Source organism: Fukomys damarensis, unplaced genomic scaffold (genome assembly GCF_012274545.1).
Source record: "Fukomys damarensis isolate Sample0158 unplaced genomic scaffold, DMR_v1.0_HiC HiC_scaffold_19, whole genome shotgun sequence".
Taxonomy (NCBI): domain Eukaryota; kingdom Metazoa; phylum Chordata; class Mammalia; order Rodentia; family Bathyergidae; genus Fukomys; species Fukomys damarensis.
In genome coordinates this window covers 21,073,021-21,098,062 of record NW_022900931.1, presented here as the reverse complement: position 1 = coordinate 21,098,062, position 25,042 = coordinate 21,073,021, and the positions used below count along the sequence as shown (strand labels likewise).

General features: G+C 37.6%; 1 protein-coding gene across 1 annotated transcript in view; it reads left to right on the top strand.

The window, feature by feature from the left end:
• Lmntd1 (lamin tail domain containing 1) overlaps positions 1-25,042 on the top strand; it is a 384,388-nt gene that overhangs the window by 242,860 nt on the left and 116,486 nt on the right. Inside the window, exon 4 of the mRNA XM_033766294.1 lies at positions 12,249-12,350. The gene's annotated coding sequence lies outside the window, so the exon portion shown is untranslated. The remainder of the gene's footprint in view (positions 1-12,248; positions 12,351-25,042) is intronic.

The following is a 25,042-nucleotide window of genomic DNA, read 5'->3' as shown; positions in this document are numbered from 1 at the left end:
ATATATAAAATTCGTGTCTCATATTCGGATGAGCGCTGGCCCAAGGTGCAGTTTTATTTAGTGAAAAATAAAGACTATATCAAGAACTACGAACAGCAACAAGGTATAATAGTTGAGGATGAGGTCCATGGAGCCAACTGGCCTGTTCTGAATTCTGTCTCTGCATTCTTCAAGAAGTTACTGAGCTCTCTGCACGCCAGTTTTCCCATATACAGAAGAGTTATGATAATAATAACAGTTGTTTAATAGGGAATTGTAGGATTTGAAGTAATTATCACTATGCTCATAGAACAGTAAGTGCTCAGTAAATACTGAATAACATTATTTTTAGATAGTTCGAGGACACTGACTGTCCTTTCTCAGGAAGAGCTGATCTGTGTTCCAAGATGATTTCATCACTACAATTTTATATGTGAGCATGCCTTCTGGATGAAAAGGCATTGACAATAGATGTAAGTACACCTAAAGATCATAGAACATTGCCATGAAACACTACTAAACTGCATAAAGAATGAACTGAAGCCAAACAAAATGTGCTGAAGTTTCCGCATTTGTAAAATATTAATTTATTCACTCAACAAAAATATAGAGTGTCCACCATATGCCAGACCCTGAGACATGCTGGAAACACCATGAAGAGCAGGTTAGACCTAGCATGCATCCTCACACAGGTGACAGAATAGTGGGGCTTCTTGCATAACTTACCTGATTGATTCTTATGATCACCCTAAAAAAGGGCATCATTATTATGATCACCCCTATCTTAACAGAGAAAACTGAAGTCACATGAAGGAGAATGACATTCTTGGTACTACATAGCTGACAAAAATTGAGATTATTTCTAACTGTAACAAAATCGTATACTATATCTAGATCCAGTGCTTCTCCCAGAATATGTACCTCTGCTATTAAAATGAAGCCAGTGGGGAAATATGCTTGACTAATGCATATAAAAGTTTGCTCTTCTGGAACATATTAGTCTGTTAAATGAGACCGGGTATATCTTTGGAACATTTTCCCCCAAATAGAATACTTGGCTCAGAATTTTCACAAGTGTATCTCTAACCCTCTCACCTCTTTTCATCTGTTGAATGAAGGGTGTGAACCAAGCATATCTTTATTGCCTCCAGCCTCTTCTTTCCACTTTCTTTATGTTTTTTGACCTACCTTTTTACTCAAAAGAAGACTTTACTCTGTTAATATAAGCCACGACTCTCAGAGCATACATTGCTATTCTTTTATTTATTTTTCCTCATTACTTAGTGTTGCTAAGGGTCATTGGATACCAGCTTAAGATGATAAACACATTAATTCTCAAATGAAATGGTCTCTAAAATGATAGGCAAAAGGGTTCATGATTTTATGTACACACCTTTCCTCAAATCAGGGCACTCATGGTCCTCCTGTTTTGGTTTTAGCTTTCCTCCATTAATGTCTTGTGAAACCTTAGCCACTAGATTGAAATCATTCTCTGAACTTTTGAGGTAGTATGACAGATGCCTTTTATGCCCAAGCTTCTAAATCCTTACAACATACCTAACAGGTAGGCAACTGCTGTACAGAAGCCAGACGTGAAACGATTCATAATGTTATCCATCCAAAGATACTCAAGATCAAGTATGGGGCCATGGGTTTAGCTCAGTGGTTCTGTCACCTGCCTTGCAAGTGCAAGGACCCGAGTCGATCGCTGCCCACCCGCAAAAGAGTGAATGTCATCATGATCAAGTATGTTTGGAAAACATGGAGTATACTTAATTCCTCTGGAGAATTCCAATATATATTTAACCAGTAAAGACTCTAAGACATTCCGTTGAATAGGAAAAACAAGCAACTCTGTTTATTTTTGGCTTAATGTAGCATTTGACTCCTTTTTGGTTTAAGCACTTAAAACCCTTGCTGCAGAACAGAGACAAAAAGCCACTGCAGTGTCTTGGACAGAACAATTGGAAGACAAGGACCACTGTTGTGCTTGGGTAAAAGGCATTCTCTTGGAGCCAGGGTCACTGTGGCAGAATGATCTACTTAACCCAGAAAACAGTGTTACAGCAGTCTTAGGAAAAGAAGGTATTGTGTGAAGGAATAGAAAATATTCTTTAAGAGGTTCTTGATTCTTAAAAGAGAAAGAGTTCTTTTAAGGGGTTCTTCTTCGCTGAATATGCTGAGGTACCCCTATAATTCCAGCTATCCAGGAGGCTGAGGCAGGAAAATGGCAAGTTTGAGCCAGCCCCAGCACCTTAGTGAAATTCTGTCTCAAAAAAAAATTTTAAAGGCTAGGAAATGTGTCTCAATACTTGCATAACATGCATAAGGTCCTGAGTTTAGACCCCAGTACTTCAAACAAACAAATAAACAAAAAACATCAAACAAATAAATAAAAGCAAAAGTTTCTTCTTTGACAGAAAAGTGCTGTGTACTTATAGTATGATAAGTTGGCAGGTAGAAGCTGCAATTAAAAACATAATAATCAACTTATAATTTTATATATAGATATAATTGAGTCCTTTTCTGTTATACATATAGAAACCAATAATATAAATTGGCTGATTTTCCTAGGTTCGTAGGACTTTCAGTGCTAAAACTGGATGAGTTCTGGGAAAACGAAGACAGTAGGTTATCCTACATTTACTAAAAACTGATTATTTGCAAAATCTAATACCAAATCCATGTGATCCTAACACAGTTATAAAGTTCATTTGATATGACAAGAGTAAGTGCACTGTAAAGATAACTGATGATATAGTTTTGATATAGAATGAAATATTTTTGTGCATTAGATGTTAATGGTATAGCTGGGGATATATCAGGGACACATCAAATGTTTATTCTCAGCAGGTCAGAGCAGTAAGTAGTATAATTAATCTAATATTAGCCCACTTGGAATGTAGGCCTGGCCCAAGGAGACCAATTTTGTGCAAATTCTGTGGCTGACAGGACAGACCTACCTGGAAGGCAGAAAGCAACAAGACTTAAGGGTGTAGCTGCCTCCAGCAAGTAACCAGTCACAGAAGTCCATGATGTAAGCTTAGAGAGATTGACAGCTTACATCAAGCTGCCTGTGTAAGCAGACTAGGGATCTTAGCTCCAAACTGGAATGCAGGGCAAAGCTTCATTTCTCAGGTAGTAGGACTAGAAGGAGTAAAAGAGGGCCAGATCTCAAAGTTGGAGCAAATGCAAGAGACTCACTGGTATCACAGAGGAGTGAGAGGCAGTGTGTGAACCAGCACACTGGGGCCTCCTACCTTGATGTTGGGCAGGCAGCAAGGTATTTTCCAATATCATATAAGCCAATAGGCCATCTTGCAGGACCTCCTTACAGCCAAGAGATCAAGGACTCAAGGCCCTTTAAATATTTCCTCCTGGGAAGAGCAGGACCTTACATATAGCTGGGAAGATCAGCAGAGTCAGCCAGGGAAAGTCATAGAAAGAGAAAATGAGGCTTACTAACTGCAAGCTGCAGTTACTGCTCACTCAATTCCTGAGGACCTCAGGATTTTGGAATGGAAAAGCAGAGAGACCAACTTTGAAATCACAGGACCCTTCTAACTACTTGGCTTGTGAGGTCTGTATAGGGAATGCTCCTAAAATATTGCATTGATACATGTCATCCTCTGAAGCTGCTCCTGAAAGTTCTGCCAGAGAATGGACAGTTGGTATAGGTAGGATTCGTGGTGGGACAAGGACTTGGTGATTGTACAACTTGGGCCTAGAACTCCAAATCATCTGACAGGATGTGGTTGGTTCATCCATAAAAATTCAAGGAGGTGGAGAGACTCAGCAAAGCTGTCCTTATTCTTGGTCAAAAAGGACCTCTTGTACTGAAAGATAGCAATCTGTTTATCTTCCAGTTAGAAAAAAAGGGAAGATACGCTTTTGGAAATTTCAGTTTTGAGACTTATCTTCTGAACCTACATGAAAATGTCTGATATGAAGAAGACTAGTATTGAATTATGATGCTGAAATCATGCCACCAGACACTAAAATCTTGCTAGATAAAAGTCTTTGTAAAATCCCTGTTAAAAATATATAAATATACATAAACACACATAGATATATTATTTTAACATATATAGATATATTTTTAACAGTGACATCTTAGAGCATTTCAAATGACTGGAGAGAAAATGGAGAGATTAATCACTATAAGTACTAATTAATATGACTATGTTATTGGTGTCTTGCTAGTCAATTTTTAAAAAGTAATAAAAATCTCTGAGTTTCCCATTGCTATGCTTCAGCTAGTGACTGTTTATTATTCCCTGGTTTTACTATGCACTGATTTATATCCTTAAAGTGCTTACAAGTGTTTCCTTGAGGATCAAGTTTCAGACTTAATACTCTGCAGTGAGTTCTTTGAGAAGGAAGAGCTAGAAACAAAGAAGTGGCATATTTTTCCAGAAGCAACTTTGTAGATTAAGGTCTAAGTGTGATTTTGTTTGTTATCGATTGCCTGGAGATCTTTCACCCCCAGACTCGCCATGCTGTATAGAAGTCCCACTCTGGGCTCACTTTTTACTTCCTTGTTAATGTGGATAATCCGTGGGCTTTACTGTGTCTTTGGCTCTCTTCATATACTTTCTCTGGATCATCTCCTTGATATCTGTAACCTCAGATCACTTCTCTAAACTGGAGACACTGAACTTTGTACCTCAATGCTGCGGTATGACTGTGTCTCCCAAAGCTCATATATTAGCGACTTGATCCCTGAATCACATGCTAATGGTTTTTTTAAAGTGAGGCCTTTTAGAGGCATTTGGGATGAGGTGAGGTTGGGAGAGTTACTCCCATTTTGGTTTTAGTGCTTTCTAGGAATAAAGGAGACCTGAGATGGCACACTGGCTCTGCCTCTCCGTGTGTGTGGCCCTCCATCATGGCGTGATGCGGCCAGAAGGTCCTCATCAGACCCTGAGAAAGATGGGTTTGTGCTCTTAGCCTCCCCAGCCTCCACATGAGTGAGCCAAAGAAACTTCTGTTCTTCCGAAGGCACCTGGTCTCTGGCAAGTTTTTTATAGTCACAGAAAATATAGAGAGACACCAGACTTTCCCTCAATTCCCAAATGGCTTCTGCACAACTTTACTTGAAAGTTTCACAGGAAGTTCAGATGAATGCCAAACTGGTCATCACCTGTTCCACTTTCATTCTTTATTTTAGAAAATGGCATCACCACTTATTAGGTAGTCAGGCCAGAAATGTACAAGTAGCCTTAGACTCTGCTCTTCTTTTTTTAAAATTAATTTTATTGGTACATTTCATGTATACAGTTTAATGACATTGTTGGAAGTTTGTACCTTTCCATAAACATTTTTGGTTCTTATTTTTTCCCCATTCCCCTGCCCTCCAACCCCTCCCTCCCTCCCTATCTACAAAGACTTTGTTTCCATTACTTTTTCTCATATTAATTCCATTCCCTTCCTTCCTTTCCCCTACCCCCCTCGTTTCCCCTTCCCCTTTTCTTCCTATCTCACATTAAAATTGTACCTTTTAATCCTATTTCCCCTTTCAGTTTCTCACACTACAGAAACTATTCGGTATTTATATGTGTGTGTGTCCTATTTATATCACTTGAGTATCGTCTCTGTGTGCATTTATTTAGTTATAAGTGTCTCAAATTTCTCATTTTTGTGTCTGAGTAGTATTCCATTTTATAAAAATCCACATTTTCTCTTTTAATTAATTAATTTTATTGGTAGATTTAAGACATACAATATACTGACAGTCATCATTGGAAATTTGCACCTTCACATAATCCATCTTGGTTCTTATTTTTTCCCCATTCCCCTGCCCTCCCTTCATCCCATCCCTCCCTATCTACAAAGACTTTGTTGCCATTTTTTCTTCTCATAGTAATTCCATCCTCCTCACCCCACCCCCTTCCCTTTCCCCTTGCACCTTTTCTTCCTATTTCACATTATCCATTATACCTTTTAGCCCTTATTCACACTTTCAGTTTAGACTCCGCTCTTGCAGAATCACTCTCAAGTCTTCTCATGGTCCACCGTGAAGGTCTTGGAAGAGGCCTGGATGCATCCCCTCCTCTCTCTGGGTGATGCTGCTCCTGTACTGGTGCTCTTGCTTCTTTGAGTGCCCTCTGGATCTCGGTGTCTCAAAGAGGAGCCTAAGTGAGCCCCACACCTCCCTGTCCTTCTTTCATCCAGACATGAATTCATGAGGCTAAGGAGCCCTGTGAGGTCAGCTACCAAACTGCATGCAACAGTTATTTTTATATTGAACTGTAAATGTATTTCTTGATCAAGTTGGTCAGTTTGAATTTTCCCAAAAGTTGCATTAGGTTGTCACTTTTTCACATATGTCCAGAGAGTATTAATCCAATCTGGACCAAGGCTGGGGTGTCAGTCATTTTTGAAGACAAATTGTTAGTGTGTGTATCTTTTACAAAATGACATGTGCACTTTGAGGTTCTAGAGGACTCCTGAATGTCTCTGATTACTAGGCATAAGACTACGATTTCAGGGGCTCCTGACTTGTTGAAGAGAGCAGTTCAGGTGGATAGCTCATGCTAACATTCTGTGAAATACTTTGACATTTGCATAGACAAATCAGAAAGAGGCTCCCTTTCCATGATCCTGAGAAGTAAGACTAAGCACACATGCAGTTTGAGATGTGATTCTTTAGTGGCATCTGTCCATTAGAAAAGTTAATTATGAACACTTAATTTGTATGATGTGATTATGAGGTAGCAATAATTCATCTCGAAGCCACTCCACTGAACAAGAGCTGAGTCACGAACTGAACAGGGAAATGTGGAAACACCTACTTGTATGTATTGTTCAGAGATCTTACTTGAAGTCATGAATTTCAATCAATTTCCAAGGGATATGTTTTTTTTTTTTTTAGTGCCTACCCTGAGTGTTATATTACTGGCCTGAAGCAAAAGGTCTGAGAATCCTTTCTGACATTTTTATATGGAAGTTCATTTTAAACTCTGTAGAATGTAAGCCTCATTTTAGAGAGAGAGATTGACCTTTTGTAATAACTAGTATGTATCATCTTCCATGCTGCAGTCATTTCACAGCTACATAGAGAAATATTTGACTTTAGTTTTTTTAATTGAATGAATAAAATAAAATCGAAGTTTGCAGCTAACTAAAATTTGTGTTTCCTTTGACAATCTCACTTGGATCATAGCACAAAGAGTAGTCACTTTGGTTTCCTTCCCCACTCCTTGTATCAAGCTTAGGAAGCAATGTCTGCAGTTTTTTCTTATATTCCCTGACTTCCTCCTTCTTATACCAATGACCTCTCTTCCTACTGACATCTGATTATATGGCACAGTCCTCCCCGCCCCCAACTCTGCCTCAGCTGGCCATGTACCATGTTATATTTGTGAGGAACAAGAGGACTATGGACCCAGAATACAGAGATTCGGGAGATGTCACAGTGGCTAGATCATGGGGACCTTGTTGGCTGTGTGAAGAATTCTGATCTTTGTCCTAAAAGCAATGAGAAAGTTTTTAAGGGTCTTCTAAGGGCGAAGTGATAGCTGATGTGGGTTTTTAAACCACTCTACCTACAGTGCAAAGAATAAAAAAAGTGGAGCAGGAATGGTTTAGGGCAGTAGATAGAGGACAAGGCTGTAGTCGGGACAAAAGAATGATAGTGACTTCAAGGGAGATGGTGACAGCAAAGATGGGCCACTGTCCATGTTAGGAGAAATGGGTAGAACTTGGGGGTTATTTAACGAGGGTTTATACAAAGAGAAGAATCCAGGATGATTCCAAGACTTTTACAAGGAGCAACGGAACAAATGGTGGTATGGTTTCCTCAGAAACAAGACAAGGAGTGGGTTTCAACAGGAGCGAGAGGCTGCCTTAGATCTCCTACCCCACTAACTCTCCTAACACCTTCCCAGAATGTTCTAAGTGCTGCCACTGTCCCTAGACAGCTAAGGAAAACAGTACATTAACTGGCTGTGCTGTGTGTATGTTTACGTGCTATCCACTTTCAGCTGGTCCTCCAGGCTCTGCAATGTTTAAAAGAAATAACTACCACACACACACTTTTGGTACTGGAGATTGAACCCAACCCAGTGCCTTCACATTGAGCTACATTACCACCCCTTTTTTATTTTTTATTTTGAGACAAGGTCCTGCTGAGTTACTCAATTTCCCATGCTGGACTTGAACTTGCAATCATCCTGCCTCAGCCTCCCAGACTGTTGGGAGTCAAGTTTATTCCTTCTTCTAAAGAATGTTCTTTCAATCTTGCCACCCTTTCAAACTACAGTGAGAGCCCTTTACTAGATACCTGCTCTTCTAAGCACTGACTAAGAGATTTTAGATACTGCTGGTGTGAAAAAATTGCCCCAAGCTTGGGATGCTGAGCTGAGTCAATGAGCAAGACATAGGTAAAATTCATCTGATCACCTGCGCCCATAATGTACTTCCTAGATGTGCACCCACTGCCTCATTACCCCTGCTGATCCTTTGGGGTCTCAGGTTTTGCCACATGGTGATTACGTGTTACCCTTACCAGCATGGCTCTGTCCCCCTCTGTTTTTTGCTCAGTCCTATCCATTTTCATGGCTTCATTTATCATTTCTATATGGATAACTTCAAGTTGATTTTGTTAACCAAGAGCTCTCATTGGAAGCCAGAATAACATTTCCAACTGCCTTTCATATATCTCAACATTGATGTCATACCGGGAAACTCAACACATCCAAAATTAACTTTAATATATTTTCTGTCAAAACAATTTCTTGTCCTCTGTTTGCTTTTATTCCTCTCTTCACAAAAACACAGCTTTCCCCATTATGTGTACAGAAACTCCCAGCCTATTTGGCACCAGGAACATGTTTCATGGAAGGCAATTTTCCCTTGAACTGGGGTACTTTGGGGTTGACTCAGTGGAATGCATTCACAGTAGGCTCAGTCACAGTGCCTCTGTATATTTTCAGTTGGCAAAATATCATCGGACACATCCGTTAAAACTGAACTTCCTCAACAAACTCACCTTCCTCTGTTATGTCTGTGGGACAGCCATCTCCAAGGCATTGGAATTATCCATGGCTCTTGGGGATCTTTTTGCTCTTCCTTAGACCACTACTAATTGCCAATTATTTCTTCCTAGAAATATTAAATATTTTGAAAACCGTGAAAGAGCTTGTCTCCTTTCAGTCAAAATTCTTGAAATATTTGTCTATATACTCATGGTGTTTACTTTGTTCACTACCAATACAATATAACTTCTGTGCCCCAAATTTTACTGAAGCTGTTCTTGTCAATGTGACCAACCATGTCCTTGATGCTAAATTTAATAGATTTGTCTACTGTTGCCCTAACTTTTGGAGATTTTGGTCTCTAAACCACTTCCCTTAGCTTCTGCCACACTTCTTTAACCCTCAGTCTGTTACATTGCACTGTTCCTTTCAGGCTTCTTTCTTCTGTCCTTTCAAAAAATGTGTCTGTTCTTCAGAGTTCTGAGTCTTCCTCTCTCTTCCCTCTTTATATCCCTGTGAGCAATCTCATCAATTCCTCCAATGCTTGTCACCGCCTCTCTGCCAATGACGCAAGTCTCCAGCCCTGTCATCCACTTGATCTGTCCAGATGTGTCTGTCTCAGCCTGACAAGGTGGCACACCTGTAATCCAGCACTCTGGGAGACTAAGGTAGGAAAGTTGGAGTACAGCCTGGGCATTGTAACAAGACCTTGTCTTAAAATAAAAACCAGGAACAGGTCGGGGATGTAGCTTAATACAAAAGCCTTGAATTTAATCCTCAGTACAAACAAAAAAGTACATACCTGTCTCTGGATGTCTCTTCTTGGATATTGCATAGACACATCAACTTTAAACTTTATAAAATATAATTTATAAAAATTAAAGAGTACTTCTCCTCCTACCTTCCCCATCTTAGTGAGTAGTACTATAGGGTATCTATTTGTTCATGCCTAAAACTTAGGTATCAATCCTGAGTCCTCTTTCTTCCTTATCTTTTAACATATATCAAAGTTCTACCGATTCTACTTTTGAAAGGTTTCTTAAGTCCATCCACTGTCTCTCCTGCCTTTTGTCTCCTATGTTTCAATGCAAAAAAAATACCACCCATAGATTTCTCGAAGTTTTCTAAACAGGCTCTTTTCATCCATGCAGGTCTTGCTCTAATCTGTTTTCCAACCTGAAGCAAAATAACTCTTTCTAAACATACAATGTAAATAATCCTTTCCCAACTTTCCTGTTTTTGTCTTCAGTCAACACAAATTCTGATCTCTTTCACATGGTTTTTTGGGTTCTTTATGGTCAACCCTTGTCTTAGTCTTTTCTCATCACTGGGACAAAATATCTAACACCCACAAGTTAAAGGAGGAAAAGTTTATTCTGGCTCACAGTTTGTAGAAATTTCATTCCATGGCTACCTGGCTTCAAAGCAGAACAGCATGGCAGTCAGGCATGGCAGAGGGAAGTTGCTCATGGAATAGCTGCAGGGAAGCAGAGATCAAGGAAGGAGGAGGGAGATACATCCTTCCAGGCCACACCCTCATTGACTTTCCTCCTTTGACCAGATTCCACTTCCCAGCACCTCATTAATAAACTTAGAGTACATGAATCCACATGAGTACCATGCCCCATGATCCAGTCACCTCTAGAAAGCCCCACCTACAAGTGCATGAGGCTATGGGGGAAACATCTAGGTATAATCCGTAACAGCCCACAAGCCCCATCTTTGCCGATCTCTGGCATTCTGTGGTGCTTCCTTAAGCTCCCGCACCACTTCAGGGCTCCAGCTGAGGGCTTTGGTCATACCCACAAATCTGCCCCTCTCTGGAAAGCTCTCCTCTCTGCTTATCAACTCTGCACCTTTCTTCTGCAATTTATTTATTCGACACACTTTTTTTTAACACTTACTATGGTCCAGACATTGTTGCAGTTCCTTAAACCAAACTAGGGAAGAAAGCAGGCCTGTCACTGAATCTTGAGACTCAGAGTTAGTGGACGGAAAGGCAGGCACTCTTATGCATCTGCGGACCTTTATGGTGTGGAGAACAGCTAGAAGAGCCTGGATGACATCGTCTCACTCGGGTGGTGAGCAGAGGCTTCCTAGTGTTAGACCTGAGACAGAAATGTAGGAGGTAAGAAACCAGGGAGTTGAAGAGTTCCAAAATGTAAGAGATTCTTAGCACTTCCACTTTTTCATTTCCCTCGCTACTCTTTGTAACTCTTGTCCTCTGTGTCCCACGATGTACATCTTCTAAGTAAACTCTTCAGCCAATTCTTACTGTACTTGACCCTGCATATTGATCATTTTTTCCTTCGCTGACGCCAACCATTGTCACACTCGCAGAAAATCCACCAACTTCCCATATTCAAATCTTCCTTTGAGGTGAACATAAAGAGACACCATCCCAGCTACATTATCACCCATCTCTTGACTGGAGCTATCAGCTAATTTATAGCTAATGCCCTGATGTTCCTTTTTCATCCTTCTTCTGTGCAATTTTCCAATTGTCCATTTGTGTGTTCTTTTTTTTTCAATTGTGCACAATATCTTGTCCAAAGTATCTAAGGGATGGATATCTAAGGGATATCATCTCATCACATAAATGCAGATTGAGTTTATGAAGCCTGATAACTTTGGGAGTCCTGGTAGACATCAGGCTCACCAGAATAGCATGATCTGGGCATTCTAATGCTGTAGCATAAACCATAAGAATATCTCTTATACACAGTAAAAGTTAATTACCAACTAATACCACCCCACAAATCTTTCACCTTTGTACTTTTTAAAGGGACACTGAAGGGAGGGCAGGGGTAAGGGGAAAAAATGAGAATCAAGACTTGTCATGTAGAGGTACAAGATCCCAACAATGAATGTAACTGTACTGTATCCCTAAAATGTACCAATAAACCCAATTAAAGCTGAAAAAAAAATAAAGGGACACGTTATATTACAAAACATGGTTTCCTTATGGCTATATATAGCCCTCCCACTCAAAAAGTGGTCCCCATTTTCAAAAGTTTTCCCAAAATGAGAGATACCTTCAGATAAATTTTCAGTCATGCCACCTCCCACCTTTTGCAGGGTAGAGGAGAGGGTGGCCTTACCTGTGATGTTTGGTGGCCGTGGTGACTGCCTTACACGGGGAAGGTCATTATTTTCCTCAAGCACTGCAGCCTGGTAGCTCAGCAGCAGTGCTGCAGCTTACATGTAGAAGGTAGCTAATTACCTCATTTAATTCTTTTGTTGGAGCATTTTCCTAACCAATTGAAAATAATCTTCCTTTTTCTTTAACAGCTGCTCCCTAAAGAGACCAACAATAACACATTCAAGAAAAGAGCTGCAGACAGAGGCCTGGAAGAGATCATGCAAGGCTGAGATTGGGCAACCAGGCAAGAGGTCAGTGTCCATGTTCCTGGTAATTGCCTTTCCCGTCTGTTCAAGGGAGCTCTTAACCAAGGCAGATGAAGATTTCCATTTCGTTCCTTTTATGGAAAAAAGATAATAATATGTAATTGTTTGCCCCATAAAGGCAGTCATGCTTCTATAACAATGGCCAAATTCAGGACATTTGTGAATCATTATTGTGAGTTCTTTGGAGTACATTATGAGCAGTTATTTCATTGGTCAGAGGCAAAAGAAGAATCAGAACATAAGGTTGATTTTTCAACTCTTGCTTTAGGAAGAAAAATAGGCAACATCTGAGTTTTTTATCATGGGCACTTCTGTGATAACCCTAGCCACAGGACCTTGAGTATCTGTGACTTGTAGAGTCTAGAGCACTTTTCCCAGTTTTGACACACTTACAAAGGATATAAACGGTCAGAAAGACAGTCTTGGAAAGAGCAGTTAGTAGTCCAGATGTAGATCCTTTTACACACCATCTGGCAGAACTTGATAACACAAAATGTCTGGAAATGTCAGGGGAAGCTATGCATTCTGAGGGAGATGCTATGCTTCTTGTTTTTTAACATTTCCAATATACATTTGGAAATGTAAGGGCAGGTTTCCCAACTATGGGATCCAATCAGACAGGTGAGTGGGCATGTGCGGAACTGAGACCTGGCTGGTACCCTGCTAAGCACGACGCTCTGGCACCTTCTAATCTGTATGCATGGACTGCAGAAGTAGAGCTACTGTTTAAGATGCTGAATGACAGGGCCGGGCAGTTCAATCCCCGGTACCAAAAAAAAAAAAAAAAAAAAATGCTGAATAATAGAAAATTGACCATCTAAATATCCAACAATAAGATACTGGCTGAAAAATATTTGCAAAAACATTAAAACAATGGCATGTGTGCATATAACCAGATGAAAAAGCAGATTAGAAAGTAGAATATAAGATACAAAGTCATTTTGTAAAAGAAATATATAAAGTGCCCAGAAGTACAGACACACTTATGTGTGTATGGTATGCCTGACACCCAGCCCCCTTCCTACCTATCTACCTATTCAAGGAGTGGAAAAAAAACAGAAGAATGCATACCAAAGTTGACTGTAGTTAGCAGTCTGATTTGGAGTGATTTCACCTTTTTCTTCTTCTGACTAAAATACACTGATTTCATTGTGTGTTTGTGTATGTGTGCGCGCATGTTATTTGTGCAATGACAAATAGTCAAAAACCCTCTCAGTAGTGGATTCAGAATTAACAGGTAACAACTAATAACAGTTATTCATTTTGTTTATTTGTTTGTTTGTTTGTTTGGTACTGGCGATCAAATTTGGGACCTTGTGCTTGCAAGGCTGGCGGCAGTACCACTGAGCTAAATCCCCAGCTAATAATGGTTATTCTTAAAGGGATATTGTGAACTACAGACCTAAGATAAATTTTTAAATCATCTGGACAAATTATAAAGTCTAAACAATTCAAGGAAAAAATATTACTGTTTGAGTTGGCCAGTTTTTCACCTGTACTAACTATGGCATTATGACAGCGTTTTCCCAAGCCAAGAATAGGTGTTAAAGAACCATCAATTTAAAAAGACAATTATATAATGTAATCCCAATTCTGATGTGGTTTCATTTAATGATCCCATTCAGAGGAGTAATACTCTTTTCTTTTTACTCTAAATGATTTGTTACTACACTGCTCAAAATGATATAGGATGTAAAGATACTGTGCCTGTGGGACTTTACCATAGTTTTATTAGAAAAATTAGGGAAAAGAGATGTATATAGATGTGGCTTCTGTTCCAGTTAATCTTTAAGATGAGAGGCCAATTGATAATATTTATCAAGTACATATTAGAATATACATCAGGCACAGAACTCATTTATTTAACATTTACTCCATCCTTGTAAGGCCGATATTTACCACTGAAGAGACTAAAACCCAGAGAGATTATCTAAATTCTCACAAAGTCAGTAAGGTTGGGACACCAGATCCACACTGAAGCCTTTCTAGCTCCAGAGACCCTCCTTTTTCCAATCAGCCATAGTTATAAAATTCTATGATGGTATATTGTATTATTTCTCAAAATTATTCAATCTCCTTTTTCTTACAAGAAGGTAATGCATCTTGCCTCATTGACTTTGGCCATGGGCATGTGAGCTGCTTTTTGATCCTTGGAGCTGAGTGGATGTGATTAATACCACTTTCTGTAAGAGGCAGCATGGGGTTTTGTCCCCTCATGCTGCACTTCTCCTGCTGTGTCGTGGTCCAGCAGGGAAGCTCCCTCCATGCGGGCCACCGAGCACGAAGGCATGCGAGGCAGAGTGGAACCTCCACAGTGCTGACTCCTGAAGAAGTGCATATTAGTCCTCTGTTGCTGTATAAAAATATCACACATATAGCAGCTGAAAATAACACAAATTTGCTACTTCACAGTATTTGTAAGTCATGTCTGGGCATAGGACTATTGGATTATCTACTCAGGTGAGTCAGTGGGCTAAAACTAAGGCTTCAGCTGCTCTCTTCTTGGGCCTGAGGTTCTCTTCTGAGCTCACTAGTTGCTGGCAAAATGATTTCCTTATGGTTGCAGGACTACAGTCCTATTTTCTTGCTAATTGCTGGTCAGAAGTTGCTTAGGTCTTTTCACTGTAGTCTCCTTCATATTTAAGTCTCAATGGCCCTCCGAACGCCCCTCCAGAAAATCTCTGACCTCCAGTTTGAGAAAAAGGACTCATACGATTAAGGACTCATATGATTAAGCTAGGTCCACCCAGATAATCTCCCCATAGTAGCATCAACTGACAAACTTAATTACATTTACACAATAATCGTGAAAGTAATACCAGGAGGTAGAGACCAAAAGGACCTTCTTAGAATTCTACCTACCATAGTGAAATGAATATGTGTTGTACACACTACAGAGATTTGAAAGATTGGCTTTTACTACAGCAAAATTGACGTATGCGACTGGTTACCCAAAACTGTACATCTGTGTACATTTCCATGCATATAGAAAAGAACACAAATTAAAAGAGGCAACTCAATGAACTGTCTCAAAATGAACACTTCTGTTCAACCACTACCCAGATTAAACAAATTAGACAATTAATCAGTCAAACCTAGACTATTGCTAACACCACAAAAGTCCCATTATACCCTCTCTGTAGGAATTTCCTCACCCACAAAAATAACCACCATCCTGTCTTCTATCACCATAGATTATTTTGCCTTCTTTTGGAATATTACAATACAATCTGACTATTCTCTTACTACTGTGTCTGAGTTTCATTCCTTTTGTTGTATGCAGTTTTAGTTCACTAGCTGCATAATATTCCATTGTTCATATAGCCCACATTTTGTTTCTTCATTCTCCTACTGTGGCTGATTTACAGTTTCTAGTTATCTCAAAGAATGCTTCTTACAGCTTTTGTAAAACTTCTTTCGCTCCCTTTTTCTCCCCTCTCTCTTTCTCTGTCCCTCTGACACCTGTGTTTCTTACAGCAAGCCTTCTCTCTGAGACAGTAAGTTAATTACTATCAATAAGTTTAAAAAATAATCTTTAAGAAATCTTTCTCTTGCAAATTGGAAGAGGAATAAGAGGTGGAGGGAGCAAAGAAGAAAAGAGGGGAAGGGATGTAAAGAGAATTAAGGTGTGTCATTTGCACATATCAACTACTACCCATCATCAGTGTATTCATTGTGTACCACAAACATGTCCTGAAAAAAGAAACTTTCTCAGAGATTATTCAGAAACTACAATGAAGTGGATTCAGTCTAAGTAGGGAACTGAAAGAGGGGCAAAAAACAAGATGAAATTTTATAATCTTGGTTTACCTTAGGGGAGAAATTGAGCATAGGCAAGACCAAGTTTATTTCAGTCATTGCTCTTAGCAGAGCCACGGAGAGTAGCAGGAAATAGTGCAGATTTTGTGGCACCAGTCAGGGCTCTGATTCTGATTCACTTTTTCTAGCTTGGTAAGCCACTACCACACTAAGCTTCATTTCCCTCACCAGTCATGGGGGTAGTGATAACATTCAGCTTCATTCCCACACTTTCACTCCTTAAACAAAGAACAACAGCATCTCATTGTGTAATACTCCCGGGTTATCATTGGAAAGCAAAAGCCCAGCAACAGAAAGATATTAAGGATCATAACGGAGAACACTTCTTCTTAGTCTTGAAATAAAGAAACAGAATAGAATAAAAAAGTATTTCCTTAGCTCATCGAATGAGTTATTCCTGAGCTATTTTGTATTTCAGTAACTCACTCATCTATCCACATTTATAGGTCTTATATTATGAAAGGAATCAGGTAAGCCAAAATAAATAAGAAAGTTCCAGCTGTCTATGGGTCAATAGTATAACAGGGATTATAGGCATGCTGACAAATATCATAACTATGAGATAAGGCCTACAACTACTTATGATCAAAATACATTAAAGAACACAGAAAAGGACACTTTTAATTGTACTTAGAAGTTCTGAAAAAAGAAAATAAAAGGAGTAAAAGTTGAAAATTTTAATTGAATATAAAGAATAAACACAAATTCAAAATCAAGCAAATAAGAAAGATAATTCCATGTAAAGGACTAGAATGGTAAAATCACGTGAGTTGTTCAAGGAAAAGTGAGCAGTTTTTACAACTCTGGTATAAATCACGTAGAATGGAGTGGTCCACAAGGACCAACCCAATGACTTATTATTGATCAAGTAAAATCCAGTACCCTTGAAGTGAAGAGAAGAGCTATTTTAACTGGCCAGTATAATATCTCAAAAGAGGGAGGTTTAAATATGGTAGGTGGCAACAGGACAAAGCCTTGAAGGTTTATACTCATGCTTTAGGCTTGGGAGTAAAAATTAATAATGGGGTCATCAATAAAAGTGGAGGCCATGTCAGGAGAAATAAATGCACCCTGGAAACAGAGTAGGGAATGTTCGGAATAATTTAGGTTGAGACATTTTAAACTTGAGAAACCTGTGAAACTTCCAAACGCTGACATCCAGTATCCAGTAGAAAATATAAATCAATAGGTCTAGAGGGAGGCTGGAGTGACACAGAGTTGGGAGCCCAGCATATCACGGCCATAGAGGTAATTAACATAGACAAGGTCATTCAGGAGGGAAATAGAGAGTAAGAAGCGAAGATTAAAGATGGAATTCAGAGACGTCCAGGAACAGACAGAGGAACAGGGGCTTGTAAATTAACTGAAAAGGAATTTTTTGAATAGAAGGAGATCCAGGAAAGAATAATGCTTCCAGACTAAAGAATGAATAAACACACGCTGAAGAGGAGATATAGCAAAGCAGAGTCTGGATGGATCACACACGATGAGCTCCACTGATGACCTAATACTTGGTGACAATATGGGACCGAGCTAGCGTGTGTCAAATGAACATACAAATTGGTTAATGTTCTCACAAGGTAAAGAAAATATTTCTGAACAGCTCAAAGCAGTTTATGATTTTAAAAAGTATACTGGTATCTTCTTTTCAGTTCACAACATGAGTTCATAACAACTCATTCTCAGCAAATCTCAGGGTGTTAATGCTTATTACTTGAGCACCTGGAAAATAGAAGCTCATTGTTTTTTGGTAAATTTTACCCATATCCTATAATGTATGGCAATTTCATATCCCTGAATTTAATGTCCTTGTAGACTTAAGAAAATCTATCATATTTTATCTTGATAAAATATCAGTGTTTTTAGACTCATTTATTAGATGTACATATGAATTTGAATAGAGCCCCCAGTTTGAATAGAGCCTAATCACCATAGGATCCTGTTTTATTTTAAGAAAATATTTGACTAGAAAAATGACATCATCCCTCAAAGAGATTTTGGAATTTGTTTATATCTTAAAAAGCCACAATATTAATGCCCCAATATAAAAGTCAGACAGCAGTTAAAATATTATTTAAAAATACTATTTTTTAAGAACTCCAAAGATTTGCATTGCAAGTAAATACATTCTTTATATTTTGTCACTTTATAAATATTATGTAAAACTACACCTGTCATATGGCCTTTGAGGGTTTGCATTTTCTCTGGATTGAGTTGTACATACATCAAGGATTCTGTAGTGTATCAAATTGGAACAAGAGATGCAATGTGGCCTCATACTTTATCACATGAACTTCCTTTTTAAAATATACTTGAAATTTTTAATGAACATACAATTGTGGTCTACATATATGGGGTACAGTGTGATAATGTATACAATATATAGATTAAATCAAGAAAACTCATATTTCCACCTCCTTAAACATTTATAATTTCTTTGTGCTGAGAAACTTCAATGCTCTCTCTTCTAGTTCTTTATAAAATATATAGCAAACTGCTGTAAACGATAGCCATACTGTTGTGCTATATAACACTAGAATTTATTTCTCCTACTAACCGTACTTTGGTACCCCTGTTTGACTTCCCTTATTCCACTGTGACAATTACGGTAGAGTGTGTATTGATTGGCTTCGAAGCTTCTCAGAGGAATAGCAATGCACGCTTCTGAGCGTGTCTGGGAAGTCATGGAGCTGTGACCTCGAGGACTACGTCTGGTTCCCAGACCTCCCGTTCTGATTTATCTTCCTTCTCTGCTTCCCAGCCTCTGCAAACTGAGTGTTGTATGTTTACTCTGCCACACATTTCTGCCGTGATATTCCTACCTTGGAGTCTGGTGGCAATGGACTGAGTTCCCTGAAATCGTGAGCTAATTTAAACCTGTCCTCCTATACATTGTGGGCGTCGGTGTTGTGCTGAGCAATGAGAAAGCGAATATGCTCTCAACCTCCTTCCCTTCCTAGTCTTTCCCGACCCCCCTATTCTTCTCTGCACTTCCATGAAATTAACTGTATAGCTTCCACACATGAATGAAAACATGCACTATTTGTATTTATGTGCCTTGCTTATTCCACGTTTCCTAATTTTTGTTGTCAAGAATGACAGGATTTTATTCTTTTTATGGCTGAAAAATATTCCCTTCTTCATATGTACCGTGTTTTCTTTATCCACTAACTTTTTTGCTAAACATCTCCGTTGATTCTATGTCTTAGCTACCATAAATAGTGCTGCAATAAATGGGGGAATGCAAGGATCTCTGATGTACTGACTTCATTTCCTTTGGATATACAGCCCATAGTCAGATTGTTGGATTATACAGTAGTTCTATTTTTAGTTTTCAGAGAAATATCCATATATCCATACTGTTTTTTGTAGCAGCAGTACTAATTTATAATCCTACTGACAGTGCGCCTGCATTCTCTCTAGAATTTCTTTTAGACATTTTAACTGCTGTGAGATGATATTTCAATGTGGTTTTGATTTCCATTTTTCTGATGCTTAGTAGGGTTAAGCAATCTTTCACGTGCATGTCAGCCATTTGTATATCTGCTTTTGAGGGATATCCATTCAAACTGCTTGCTCATTTTTTCAATTAAATTCATTTTTGAAATGTTTATATATTCTGTATAGTAATTCTTCATCATATGAATGATTAGCCAATATTTTATCCCATTCTGGAGGTTCTCTTCACTCTGTTGACTGCTTCCAATGCAAAAGCATCTTAGTTTGATATAGTAACCCTTGACTATTTTTGCTTTTGTTTACTGTGCTTTTTGGGTTCATTGCTAAACTGATGTGTTGAAGTGCTTCCGACGTTTTCTTTGAGTAGATTTATACTTACATGTATTACATTTAAGTCTATGATCTATTCTGAGTTGCTTTTTTCTATGGTGAGAGACAGGAACCTAGCTTCATTCTACTGCATATGGACATCAAGTTTTACCAGGACTGTTTATTAAAACTATTTGTTCTCTTGTGTATGCTGTTGGTACCTTTGTACAAGAGCTCCTGGCTTGTATGAATTTATTCCTGGATTCTCTCTTCCATTGTTATAATTGGTCTGTGTGGTTTTTTTTTCCAATGCCAGAATCTCACTGAGTTATAATAGCTTTGTAGTATGATTTAAAGTCATATCTCCAAGTTACTTTGGCTATTTGGGGTCTTTTGTGATTCCATACAAATTTTATGATTACCTTTTCTATTTCTGTGAAGAATGATATCAATATTTTAATGGGGTGGCACCAAATCTATAAATAGTTTTTTATGGAATGGACATTTTAACAATATGAATACAGGATTTTTTTCCTATTTTTTGTATTATCTTCAATTTTTCAACAATATTTTTCAACAATGTTTTCATTGTACAGATCATTCATTTCATTTGCTAAGTTTGTTTCTGAATATTTTTCTAGCTATTGTGAATTAAATTGCTTTCTTGATTTCTTTTTTAATAAGTTTATTATTAGTGTTTTAAAATATTACTGACTTTTGTATCTTGAAACTCTTCTGGATTTATTTTTCAGTTTGAGCAAGTATTTGGGGTGTTATGTTTTTCTCTATATAAAATCACATCATCTAAAAATGGGGATAATTTGACTTCCTCCTTTCCTATTTTGATGCCTTTTATTCCTTTTCTTGCCTAATTGCTCTAGAGCTTATAGTACTGTGTTAAGAATAGTGAAAGGGGACAACCTTGTCCTCCTGATGCTGATCTTAGAAGAAAGTCTTCTAGCCTTTTCCCTTTCTGTCTGATGTTAGCTGTGGGTTTTTTTCATATATAGCCTTTATTGTGTTGAGGTACAGCCTTTCTACACCTAGTTTGTTCGTGGATGCTGAATTTTATTAAATGTCTTCTTTCTGAGATGATCATGATTTTTGCTTCCCTTTGTTGATATGATATGTTTTTTGTTTTGCATATGCTGAGTCATCCTTGCCTCCTTGGGATAAATCCCATTTGTTCATGGTTTATCTTTCTTATGTTCTGTTGTATTTGATTAGTATTTTGTTAAGAGTTTTTACATGTGTGTTCATCAGGGATGTTGGTCCACAGTGTCCTTTTGTATTGTGCTTGCCTGGTTTTAGTATCTTGGTGATACTAGCCTCAGAGAATGAGTTGAGAAGGTCCATTTTTTAGTTTGAGAAGAATTTGTACTTTTTCTCTTCTAAGAATTTGGTAAAATTCAGCAGTGATACCACCTTGTCCTGAGCTTTTCTTTATTAGGAGAACTTTAATTACTGATCCAATCTCATTTTTTGTTATTGATCTCGTTAGGTATTTTTCTTAATCAATTTTTGTGGATTATGTGTACTCAGAAATTTATCCATTTTTTTCTACGTTTCCAAATTTTTTTTAGTAAATAGTTGTTCACAATACTCCATATTGATTTCTGTTGCCTCTGGTTTTGTCCATTTAACTCAAGATTACTTTGGCTATTCATGGTTCTATATAAATACAGAGTTGTTTTTTCAATTTCTGTAAAGAATAGCACTGGTATTTTACATGGATTACATTCAATTTTTAAATTGCCACAGGTAATAGAAACATCTTAATGATATTAATTCTCCTAGTCCATGAACATATGATATCTTTCCATTTATTCATGTCTTCTTTAATTTCATTTGTTAGTACTTTATTTTTCTTTGCAGAGACCTTTTACCTTCTTGGTTAAATTTTTCTAAATATTTATATTTTTAGCTATTACAAATGGGATTCCCCTCATTTCTTTTTCAGTTAGTTTATTATAAGTGTACAGAAGTGCTACTAATTTTTCTATGTTGATTTTGTATCTTAAAAATTTACTGAATTCACATATTTGTTCTAACCTTTTTAAAATTGAGTCTTTAGAGTTTTCTATCTGTAAAAATCATGTCTTCCATAAACAGGGACAATTTGACTTCTTTCCAATTTAGATAGACATTTTTTAATTGTCTATGTGCTCTGGCTTATACTCCCAGTGCTCTACTGAGTAAAAGTAGAGAGTGGGTATCCTTTCCTTTTTTCAGATCTTGGGGAAAATACTTTTAATTTTTTTTCACTGAGAATGATATTAACTGTGGGTTTGTCATACATGGTTTTTATTGTGTTGAGAAACTTGCTTTATATGTCTGTTTTATTGAGAGTTTCTTTTAGTCACAAAAAGATGTTCAATTTTGTCAAATGCTTTTTCTGTATCTATTGAGTGATTATATGGTTTTAGTCCTGGTCGTCAGTGTGCTATATCACAGCAATAATTTGCACATACTAAACCATCCTTACATCCTTGGTGTGAATCCCACTTGGTTATGATGAACTGTTTTGTTTGCATTTTTTTGTTGTTGTTCTTTTGGTTTTGTTCGATGTAGTTTGGTTTGATTTTGACACTGGGGATAAAATCCAGAGGCTCATTAACATTGAGCTACATCTCCAGCCCTTTTCATTTTATTAAAATCCTAAGACAAGATCTTACTAAGTTTCTCAGGCTGGCCTCAAACTTGCCATCCTTCTGCTTCAGCCTTTCAAATAGTTAAGTAACTGCTTTTCTTTCAGTGTACTACTAAATTTGGTTTTTCTAGTATTTTGTTGAGGATTTTTGCACCTATGTTCTTCAGGAGTGTTGGCTTATAATCTTCTATAATGTCTTTGTATAGTTTTACTCTCAGGTTAATTTTGACCTCAAAATGAGTTTCAAGAGTTTCATCTTCAGTTATTTAGAATATTTTGAGAATTGGCATTACTTCTCTACAGGTTTGATAGAATCCAACAGTAAAGCTATGAAGTTCTGGGTTTTTCTTTGATGGGAGACAGCTATTACTGATTCAGTCTCTTTATTCGTTTTTTGTCTGTTTTCTCCATTTTCTTATGTTCAATTTTGAATAGTGCACATTTATTGAAAAAATGGTCATGTTGCTCCAAACTCCAGGCTGATACTAAAGTGACTGCTTTAAAAAATAAAATAATACATACTTCTTTTTAGTAAACTGAAGATATTTTTCATCGCTCATAATGAATGATTCAATAATTTTATGTTAAAAGGTATGAGAAATTTTCCTTTAAAAATAAAACAGACAAACCACCACCAATAAAAGAACGTGAAGTGAAAAGACTTCTATAAACTAATACAGTGAAGGAGACACTATAGTGACATGAGCCAAAGCCAATGTAGTGGCAACGCCAGTGATAATTCTGACTAGGGCTCTGACTAAAAAGAAGGGCTTAAAATATTAAAATGTTTATGACAGCTTCTGTCAAGTAAAGACATTATGATGGGTCTTCATCCACCTTATTCACCATACCTGGCACCTTTTGACTTATGGCTATTCCCCAAAGTCAAAATCACCATAAAAAGTAAAAGTTTTGAACTGATTAAGGACATTGAAGCAGCCACGATAGTATATGTAAAGACACTTACAAAAGGGGACTTAGAGAACTGTTCGGAGAGTGGCAAGAATTATGGGGCATGTGTGTTAAAGAAAGAGTATTTTGAGGGGGATTGATGGCAGTGTGTCTTTTACTATAACAATTTTTTTAAAATTTTAAGCAGTCACCTGATTTTGTGATTGTACTTTGTAATGATTGACCATTAAATATTTTAAGGGTAATGTGGTATTTTGTTTCTGCTGAAAAAAAATCACAACTGTTAAAAAAAGAGAATATTCCTTTAGTAGATCAACTGAAAAAAACTGGCTTCTCACCTTCCCTGAGAAATCAAAATTGCTAGTGTTACTATGGTAACTGATGGTCAGTATAAATTAGAGTTTCTCTGGTTTGGCTGATTGCTGAAGAGAAGGCAACAGAAGGACATTTTATTATTGTCTTTACTTAAATATTTTTCCAAACTATGTTTGTAGGCTTTTCAATGGTTGAGAATTCAGGTAACAGTAATAACCACATTCCAAAAGGAAATTGTTCAGGAGGACACTGAGAAAACAAGTCAGACCTTGGAGCAGTTTGCCATCTGAGACCTGCTAAGCTGGGTAATGGCTTTTGTTGGTCCTATCAGACTCCATGTCCCTTCCCTCAGCCTTGTTGCCCTTTATTATTTATTTCTCAATTTGGAAGTGCTGGACTGGTGAGAATATGTGAATGAAAATGCACTCTTTGGTTAACAAGTGCTTGTTGAGTGTGTGCTATATGCTAGGCACAATCGGGCACTGGGGACACACAAGCAAAAATAATACCTTCATGAATTCACATTCTTGTGAAAGAGCCAAGGCAAAAACAAACAAATAAATCTGTAGATGGTATCGGATAGTAAGAGCTGCTATGATAAAAATAAGCATGCTATGATAGAAATAGTTGGTTTCTCATCACACAAATAAAGAACAAAATAGAAGACAGGTAAATAAGGGAAAAGTTCATATACTTCCTCAAATTGCAAACTCCATTGTTTTAAAAATATTTCAATATATATCCCAGTTGGTTTCCTTTATACTACTAGTCTATTATAGTTTGTTAAAAAGAAAGATTTGTGTTATTACCCATTTCTTTTTTATAAGAATCTTTTTGGTTTATGTCTTGTACTTTGAGTAACAACTATGAAGATATTGATACTCGGTGTAATAACTATTATTACTGTATCTGCTCATAACGTTTTGTTTTATTATTTCATTAAAAAGATAGTAATAAAACATCTTCTAAAAGAATAGGGAACTGATGAAAAGTTAAAATCTTCAAGAAAATCATAACATTTTGACTTACTTATAAATAGGCCTGATAGACACAGATTACATGTGAATATACTGTCATTCATTTAAAACAAACAAAACAAATAAACACAGACAAAATTATAGCTTTTCATTGGCCAGGTACAGGCAAAAGGGAGGCATCCACTCTGTTCCAGATCACAGGCCTCTAGTAAAACTATTCGAAGCATCAAATTTTG